We start from the raw sequence: 9,106 nt of genomic DNA, 5'->3' as shown, positions 1-9,106 counted from the left end.
TGCATTTAACCACTTTGCTGGACTGCTTCGAGGAGAAAAAGAGATAGAGAGGGGAAAGGAGGGAAGAAAAGAGAATGAGGGTGTTCTTCTGTGTGTATTAAGAGCATGTACTTTAGTGGCAAATAGATGTAGGTTAAAATCCCAGATATGGGTGAATTGAGCGCTGCTGCTGGGCGGTGGAGTCACCACACCGCCGCCGGGACCATGGTGTTCTACTTCACCAGCAGCAGCATTAATTCATCCCCGTACACTATTTACATGGGAAAGGATAAATATGAAAATGAAGATCTGATCAAGCATGGCTGGCCTGAAAATATCTGGGAAAGAGTATAGAAGACATTCCAAAGGAAGTGCTGATGGACTGTGCCCACCTTGTGAAAGCCAGTAGCATTCAAGGCTGCAAGATGAACGTTAATGTGGTATATACGCCGCGGTCTAACCTGAAGAAAACAGCTGACATGGATGTGGGGCACATAGGTTTTCACAGGCAGAAGGATGTAAAAATTGTGACAGGGGAGAAGAAAGTAAATGAGATCCTGAACCGATTAGAAAATACCAAAGTGGAGTGTTTCCAGACCTAGCAGCAGAGAAAGAATGCAGAGATCGTGAAGAGAGGAATGAGAAAAAAGCCCAAATTCAGGAAATGAAAAGGAGAGAAAAAGAAGAAATGAAGAAGAGGGAAAGGATGAACTTAGGAGCTATTTACCACTAATGAAAGTTGAAAATATGTCTTCAAATCAGGATGGCAATGATTCAACTGAATCCATGTAAAAGGAGAAAAGGACCTTTGAAAGATGTGGATGTAGAGACAATTGCAGACCTTTTGGTTTCATCTGTATTCTGAAATAGAAAATACAACCAAAATTCTACCTTCATTCTACCCAGAAATTATTGATTTTGGAGTTTAAAAAAAAGTACCTTTTTTGCTGACAGAAAAGGATCAGATATGTATAAAATATTTGAACTTGACAGCATATAACTTAAAGCGAAAGTTTTTGCCAGTACATATCTTGGTACCTTGTGAAAGCTGGCTGCCCTTGTTCTTGAGATTGACTTTAAGATGAACCAACTCTGAAAAGCACTTCTGTTGCTGTGATCTATCCCTGAAAACAGATGTCTTGAAACACTTTTCATATTCTTAAAATAATCTTCACTTCTGTTAAGAAGAACATGTTGGTGGGTAATTATGCGAATGTTTCCCTGTTCCTGATTTCCCGATTAGAAAAAAGGGCATATGGGTTTTGAAAAAGAGATTTTCAGAAGATTGTCGTCTTCAGTATTCACATTCCATCGTGTCATCTGGGTCTGTTAGTGTAGTGACCCTCAGCGCAGTCTGTCCCAGCTTTTACGTCCTTGCTTCCTCTGAGCAGGGCCTCCTCCATCTTAGTATCATCATATTTAAAGAAATTGATGGTGTTCATCAAGATGGGGCCTATGGCAGTTGTTGCCTGAGCACCAAGTAACCCAAGCCCCCTATGCAACAACTTCTGGGCTCTGGAGTAATTTCTCAGCATTGAGGGTAAAATAGGAAGGAATGCTCTGTTGATCATTTGGGAGATGTAGGTTACCTGATTTGTGCCTTGGGATGCAGCATGAAGCAGAAGTCCATATTGCAATTATGATTTTAGAAGGAAATAAGCGTTTCACTAGCCAGCCAAGTAATTATATTCTTTACCTTGAAATCATATTTGAGTTGTAGCCCCAGAGTTCAATTTCTCATTGTAGATTCAGTAACTTACTATATAACATTACTTCTCACTTGAACCACTCACTGTCAGTTGTGATTCTGAGCAGAAGATGTCTTTTGACTGCAGTATGTAAGGCAACCCCTGTAGAAGGAGATAAAACAAGAAGAAAGAGAACAAAGCCTGCAGGACCAGAGGCATACAGATAGACATTTTACTCACACCCACAGCAGCAAGAATGACCTCCTGCAGCAGATATTCCACCTGTAATAGCACTTTGGAACTCTGGGCAAAACCAAAAGGCTAGTGTTTCCATTTACTCCATGTTGGTGTATGGGGTTGAACTGGAAAATTCCCTGAGGCATAATTCATTGGCCAAATTTTGAGAGGGTATAGAAGATGACTTTAGAGATGAGTGGTTTTGTGTACGTGTCTAATGATATTCAGCTTGACGTTCTGCAATTTTAAAAGTTATAATAAAGTATAATTTTTTATCTGAAAAAAAATCCCAGATCTGCTTTTTGCTATTTACAAGTTATGTGAGCTAAGCAAATTATTTAGATTTTCTAAGGCTCAGTTTCTTCATCTGTAAAATGAAAAAAAAAAAAAAAATACGTAACCTGAAAGGGCATTCAGTTTATTCTGGATGGTTTTTTAAAACAGCACACCAATTTATGATCCATGACTGCCCCCTAGAGGTAAAATTAAAATAGTGCCCCATAATTATGCTAAATATAATCCCAGAAAGAAGGTACAGACTACATACAGCCGTGATTATAGGTTCAAGTTGACAGCAAGACTCATGAGACAGAAATAAATTGTAGCCTAGAATACAAGGCAGAAGATATGGAAGATGCTGCATCTTTATCTCACCAGGTGGCCCAGCAGCTACCCAAGTACACATGTCCTGTTGTCATTCATCCACAGGGCACTTACAGCTGCCACGGGTGAGCCAAGGTGTGCAGCGATCACTTTGACTCATAGAACCTAAAGCCTTAGTCAGGCGCAGTGGCTCATACCTGTAATCCCAGCACTTTGGGAGGCTGAGGCAGGAGGATCTCTTGGGCCTAGTCTGAGACCAGCCTGGGTCTCAGGCAAGGCCCTGTCTCTTTAAATAAATAAACAAGTAAGTAAGTAAGTAAGTAAATAACCTGAAACCTCTATTTCCCATCAATATTTCCTACCATTCCCAGTTGCATACGCTCATGACCTGTATGCTCACTGACAATGTCTCCAGACCCATGCGCAGTTCCCCGCAATTGTGTAGTCAGCATACACAACATCCCCTGTTTGTGTTAACTCTGCAGTTTCCAAGGAAACAGTATTGTGGAAGACCAAGGTCAGTGTCAGGCAGGCTTGCATCAGCCCCAGCCTGATATTAATTTTCCCTTTATTCACAGAAGCATAATTTAACATTAAGAAATATTTCCCTGTAATTTGCCAATTAACTGATAAAGGAGAAAAATCATACAATCCTCTCAAAAATGCAAAAAACATCATTCAACAAAACTAAATGTGGATTCATAATTTTTTAAAAACGCTTAACAAATTAGGAATAGAAGGGAACTTTTTCAACCCCTTAAAGGGTATCTACCCCAAACATAAACTTTATGCTTGAAAGTTTGGAAGCATCTCCATTAAGTCAGGAACAAGATTGCTATCAGCACTATTATTCACCATTATACTGGAGCTCCTAGCCAATGTAATAAGAGAAATAAACAAGAAGTGTTAACATAGAAAAAGAGAACACTATCCATATTTGCAGGTGATATTACAGTCAATGAGAAAATCCAAGAGAATATGGAGAAAAACTATTTAAACTAATAAGAGAGTATTAGGCATAAAATATACCATTCCCAGGGTTGATAACAACTCTAAGGCATCTAGGACTATATCTCATAAACGATATACTAGACCTTCATAGAGGACAATACAAAATGTTTTTAAATATATAAAAAGAATATAAATAAAATAATAAATGGAGAGATACTGATGGGAATACTTATTATTATAAAGGTATCACTTCTCTCCCAAAATAAAACTACAAATTAAATTCATTCCAATACAAACTCAGCAGGATTTTTTGTTGTAACTGGATTAATAGGTCCTAAAGTTCATATGAAAGAGTAAATGTCCATGAACATGCAAGATACTTCTGAAAAAAAGAATAAAATACCAGATATAACGAATGAATGTTAAACTACAGAAATTAAATAGAGTACAGTTAATTCAGACCAACCTAAAGGGGTAGAGAGCCCAGATACAGTCCAAACACATTTCAATCACCTACAAAGCCTCACATGATCTGACCTCATCTCTCCAGCCAGTTGCCTCAGCTCACTCCACTTCAGCCACACTGGTCTTGCTGTTCCTTGAACTTGCCAGGCCAGGCCAGTGTGGACTCTTGGCACTGACTTTTCCCTCTGTCTGGAATACTGTTTATACAGGTAATTCCCTTACCTACTTCTGGTCTGCATTCCCATATAACCTTCTCAATGAGACCCACCCTGACTTCTCCATTTAGAATCATCACTCATGTCCCTAACTCAGATCCTTCTTGCCCTTCTCTACTTTTTCTCCACCCCTCACAGAACTTATCACCTTCTAACACCCCAAATAATTACTTATTGTGCTCATTGTTTTTAAAAATCCATCTGCCCCTGCTAGAATGCAAGCCCCACAAGGGTAGAGATCTCTGTTTTGTTAGATCTCAAGCACTTACACAGTTCCTGGCATATTTAGGCATTCAATAAATACCAGTGGAATAAATCAATGGAACAAGGGCATTTCCAGTAGTAATAAATGCTATAAAGCAAATAACACAGGAGCATGTGACAGAATAACTGGGGCAGGCTTCTATAAATTGATTAATCAGGGAAGAACTCTCTGACTGAGTGATTTGTAGTGGTAGACTGGTAAATATTTAGCAACTAACTCCAAAACAAAAGCCCTGATTTATAGCTTTTGCCTATTTCCATGGTGTAAATATTCCCACCATGGCCAATTCAAAGTTACTAGCATAACATAACTGAATAGGAAGTTGGAAAGAGATGCACACACCTGGCTCTCACAAGCCAATGCAAGCCAGCTCCAACACACCACTGCACTTGTATGGAATGGGAGAGCTCCACATAGGATTCTTGAGTGAATCACTAGAATGTAAACTCGATGAGAATGGGATTTCCTGTATCCTTAGCACCTAGAATATTTCTTGGTGTATTACATTTGCTTAGTAAATACTTCTTGAATGACTGAATGACTGAATACATACCTAAGTATAGGAATTTCTTCATTCACTTTTACCCAAGTGAGTACTTAGCTTATTTGCCACCTGGAATGGATAATTTTTTTACTGTCCCTCTTTTTCATATGATAAAATCATTTTCAGTAAAATCATGAAATAAAATGAATAATAATAATAATAATAATAGGCTGGGCGTGGTGGCTCACACCTGTAATCCCAGCACTTTGGGAGGCCGAGGCAGGTGGATCACTTGAGGTCAGGGGTTCAAGACCAGCCTGGCCAACGTGGTGAAACCACGTCTCTACTAAAAATACAAAAATTAGCTGGGGGTGGTGGCGGGCGCCTGTAATCCCAGTTACTCAGTAGGCTGAGGCAGGAGAATCACTTGAACCCGGGAGGCGGAGGTTGCAGTGAGCCGAGATCGCGCCATTGCACTCCAGCCTGGGCGACAAGAGCGAAACTGTGTCTCAAAAAAAAAAATAATAATAGTAATAATAAGTCCCAGAGATTAAAAAGCAGATAGTAAGAACTTTTGTCTATATAAATAAATAAATAAATAAATGCCAATATAAATGAATATTACAATACAAAAAGGAAAAGAGTAATTAATGAATAATTTTAATTACCTTAATGTGCTTTTTTGAAAAAAGGAAAAAACCTTCTGCTTATTTTGTTCTGCCATGGTAATTAATATTACAATTATGATTTTTGAGCCTTAACTTCTGCAAATTTGTCAATGACTGTGTCTAAATTTATCTTTTTTGCATCCTTATGTTCAATAGACAGTACAGACAGATTTTTCTTTTCCTTTTTGTGGGGGATTTTCTAGTAAAAAATGGAAAACCTGCTAGACAAATTCTTAAAAAGCTATAACACAGATAAATTTTTCTATCTTCACTCAGAGTTGATTGAAAAACACATTTTATTAATTTCAAATTTAAAAAGGTTCTTTCACATGAAGCAACATACATACAAATACTTAGGAAAAGTCTTAAGCATAGGACAAATTTGTCAAAGACTCGTAAAAACCCCATCTCACAAATTCCAGAGATTAAAATTCTGTCTATGTATTCATTCATTGGAACTTATTCAAGTAACTTTCAAATGTCTCCTCAGTTAAAAAATTTCCATTAAAATATATTTACCAGAAAATATATCAAGTATTTATGTCATATTTGGTTCAAATAAAAGGGTTTCACTTCTCCTGCAAAAATCAGAAATTTGCTAAATCATGATGAACATTAGCATTATTTGATCCATTTGTTTAGAATGAGCGTCCAGTCCTCTGTGAAAACAATTTAGACATAAAAACATTATCATTTTTATTTCTTCTGGTAGTGTAAGACCGACATCTTTTTTTATTATTATTTTTGAGACAGAGTCTCGCTCTGTTGCCCAGGCTGGAGTGCAGTGGCATGATCTCAGCTCACTGCAAACTCTGCCTCCTGGCTTCAAGTGATTCTCCCACTTCAGCCTCCTGAGTAGCTGGTACTACAGGTGTGCACCACCACGCCTGGCTAATTTTTGTATTTTCAGCAGAGATGGGGTTTCACCATGTTGGCTGGCTCTTCTTGAACTCCTGGCCTCAAATGATCCATCCTCCTTGGCCTCCCATGGTGATGGGATTACAGGCGTGAGCAGCATCTTTTGTTGTTTCTCTCAGTATTCCTCTTTGGGCTTCTTTTTTCTATGAAAATATCCATTTCCTTGCATTTTATTGTTCCATAATTAATGCCCGCCTCCATAATTTTGTATAGCAGTTCAAAGTGATTAATTTTTAAACAGCTTTATTGAGTTGTAATTTACCTATCATGAAGAGCATCCATTGTAAATGTATAATTCAATGATCTTTAGTAACTCTATAAATCACAGTCCAGCTTTAGAACATTTTCATCATCTCAAAAAGTTTACTTGTTCCCATTTGTAGTCAGTCCCCGCTCCCACCTCCAGCCCCAGGCAACTATTGATCTGCTTTCACTGTCTATAGATTTGACTCTTTTTGGAAATTTTGTAAAAACGGAATCACACAATATGTGGTCTTTTGTGATTAGCTTGTTTCACTCAGCAATGTGTTTTTGAAGTTCAGCCATGGTGTAGCATGTCCTTTTTAAATTTGCTGAGTGGCATTCCATCATGCGGATATTTTCTTTATGCACTCACCACTTGATGGACATTGCATTATTATCAGATTTTAGCTATTTATGAACAATTGTGCAATGAACATTTCATGGACAAGTCTGTGTGTGGACATATACTTTTATCTCCCTTGGGTAGATATCTAGGAGAGGAATTGCTGGGTCATAGTTAGAGTTAAAATTTTAGTAGGTGTCAAACTTTTTTCAAAGTAGTTGCACCATTTTATATTCCCATCAGCAGTGTATTTTCTTTTTTTGCTGAAGTGCAGTGGCAGGATCATGGCTCACTGCAGCCTCACCCTCCTGGACTTAATCGATCCTCCCACCTCAGCCTCCCAAGGAGCTGGGACCACAGAGCACCCACGCCTGGCTAATTTGTGTGTGTGTGTGTGTGTGTGTGTGTGTGTGTGTGTGTGTGTGTGTGTGTGTGTGTGTGTGTTTTGCAGAGACATGTCTCACCATGTTGCCCAGGCTGGTCTCAAACTGCTGGGCTCAAGTAATCCACCTGCCTTGATCTCCCAAAGTGCTAGGACTACAGACGTGAGTAGCATATTCGTTTCGGTTTTAATATGCATATACTGAATGATTAAAGATGTTGAGCATCTTTTCATTTACTCATCAATTCTTTGTCTCTTCATCTCTCCTCTGGTGAAATGTCTACTCAAATTTTTTGACCATTTTTATTTTATTTTTATTTTTATTTATTTATTTTTGAAATGGAGTCTTGCTCTGTCGCCTAAGCTGGAGTGCAGTGGTGTGATCTCGGTTCACTGTAACGTCCGCCTCCCGGGTTCAATGAATTCTCCTGCCTCAACCTCCCAAGTAGCTGGGATTACAGGCACCTGCAACCATGCCCAGCTAATTTTTGTGTTTTTAATAGAGATGGGATTTCACCATGTTGTCCAGGCTGGTCTCGAACTCCTGACCTCAGGTCAGCCACCCACCTTGGCCTCCCAAATTGCTGAGATTACAGGCGTGAGCCATCGTGCCCGGCCACCCATTTTTAAATTAGATCATTTGTCTTCTTATTACTCAGTTGCAGGAGTACTTTTTATACTTATCTCTAGTAATATTTCATATCTTAAAGCCTATTTTGTCTGATATTAATACAGCCAATTTAGCTCTCTTAGGATTCCTGTTCATGTGATATATCTTTTACCATCCTTTTACTTTCAACCTACTTCTGTCTTTGAATTTGATGTGTCTCTGATAGACAATGTATAATTAAATCCTGCTTTTTAAAACATTTAGTCTGACAGTCCGTTTTTTCTGTCTAGTCTATTCACATTTAATGTATTTATTGGTATGGCTGGATTTATGACTGCCATTTTTCTGTTTGTTTTCTATATTTATCCTGTCCTGTTTCTCTACCCTTCCTTGACTGCCTTGTTTTGTGTTAAAACATTTTTTAAGTGTACTATATTAATGTATCTATTGATTTTTTTTTTTTGAGACAGATTCTCACTTTGTTGCCCAGGCTGGAGTGCTGTGGCACAATCTTGGCTCACTGCAACCTCCACCTCCCAGGTTCAAGCGATTCTCGTGCCTTAGCCTTCCCAGTAGCTGAGATTACAGGTGTGGGCCACTGTGCCCAGCTAATTTTTGTATTTTTAGTAGAGTCAGGATTTCTCTATGTGGAACACTCCTGTAATTCCAGCCACTCGGGAGGCTGAGGCAGGAGAATCGCTTGAACCTGGGAGGTGGAGGTTGTAGTGAGCCAAGATCACGCCACTGCGCTCCAGCCTGGGTGACAGAGCGAGACTCTGTCTCAAAAAAAAAACAAACAAAAAACAAAAAACAAAACAAAAAAAAAACCACACACACAAATAACAAAAAACACAGTTTGATGACAATGTGTTTAAATGTGGATTTCTTTATGTTTCTCTTACTTGGAGTTCCTTGGGTTTTTTAAATCTGTAGATGAATTTTCATATTTGGAAAGTTTTTGTCCATTATTTCTTCAAGTATGTTTTCTTCCCCTTTCTCTCTTTTATGTTTCTGAGACTTCCATAGACATTACACTTTGACATAGGTTTGTATGC

General features: G+C 38.5%; 1 non-coding gene and 1 pseudogene across 1 annotated transcript; one reads left to right on the top strand and one right to left on the bottom strand.

The window, feature by feature from the left end:
* The first annotated feature begins 204 nt into the window (after positions 1–204).
* LOC129039712 (coiled-coil domain-containing protein 25-like) lies at positions 205–778 on the top strand (annotated as a pseudogene).
* A 4,967-nt stretch (positions 779–5,745) lies between these two features.
* Positions 5,746–5,807, bottom strand: LOC129023526 (U7 small nuclear RNA). The gene has a single exon (XR_008496829.1). It is a non-coding gene; the product is annotated as a U7 small nuclear RNA (small nuclear RNA).
* Positions 5,808–9,106: the final 3,299 nt, after the last annotated feature.

The sequence above is a fragment of the Pongo pygmaeus genome, chromosome 1 (genome assembly GCF_028885625.2).
Source record: "Pongo pygmaeus isolate AG05252 chromosome 1, NHGRI_mPonPyg2-v2.0_pri, whole genome shotgun sequence".
NCBI classification, from domain to species: domain Eukaryota; kingdom Metazoa; phylum Chordata; class Mammalia; order Primates; family Hominidae; genus Pongo; species Pongo pygmaeus.
This window is presented reverse-complemented; position numbering and strand designations above follow the sequence as displayed.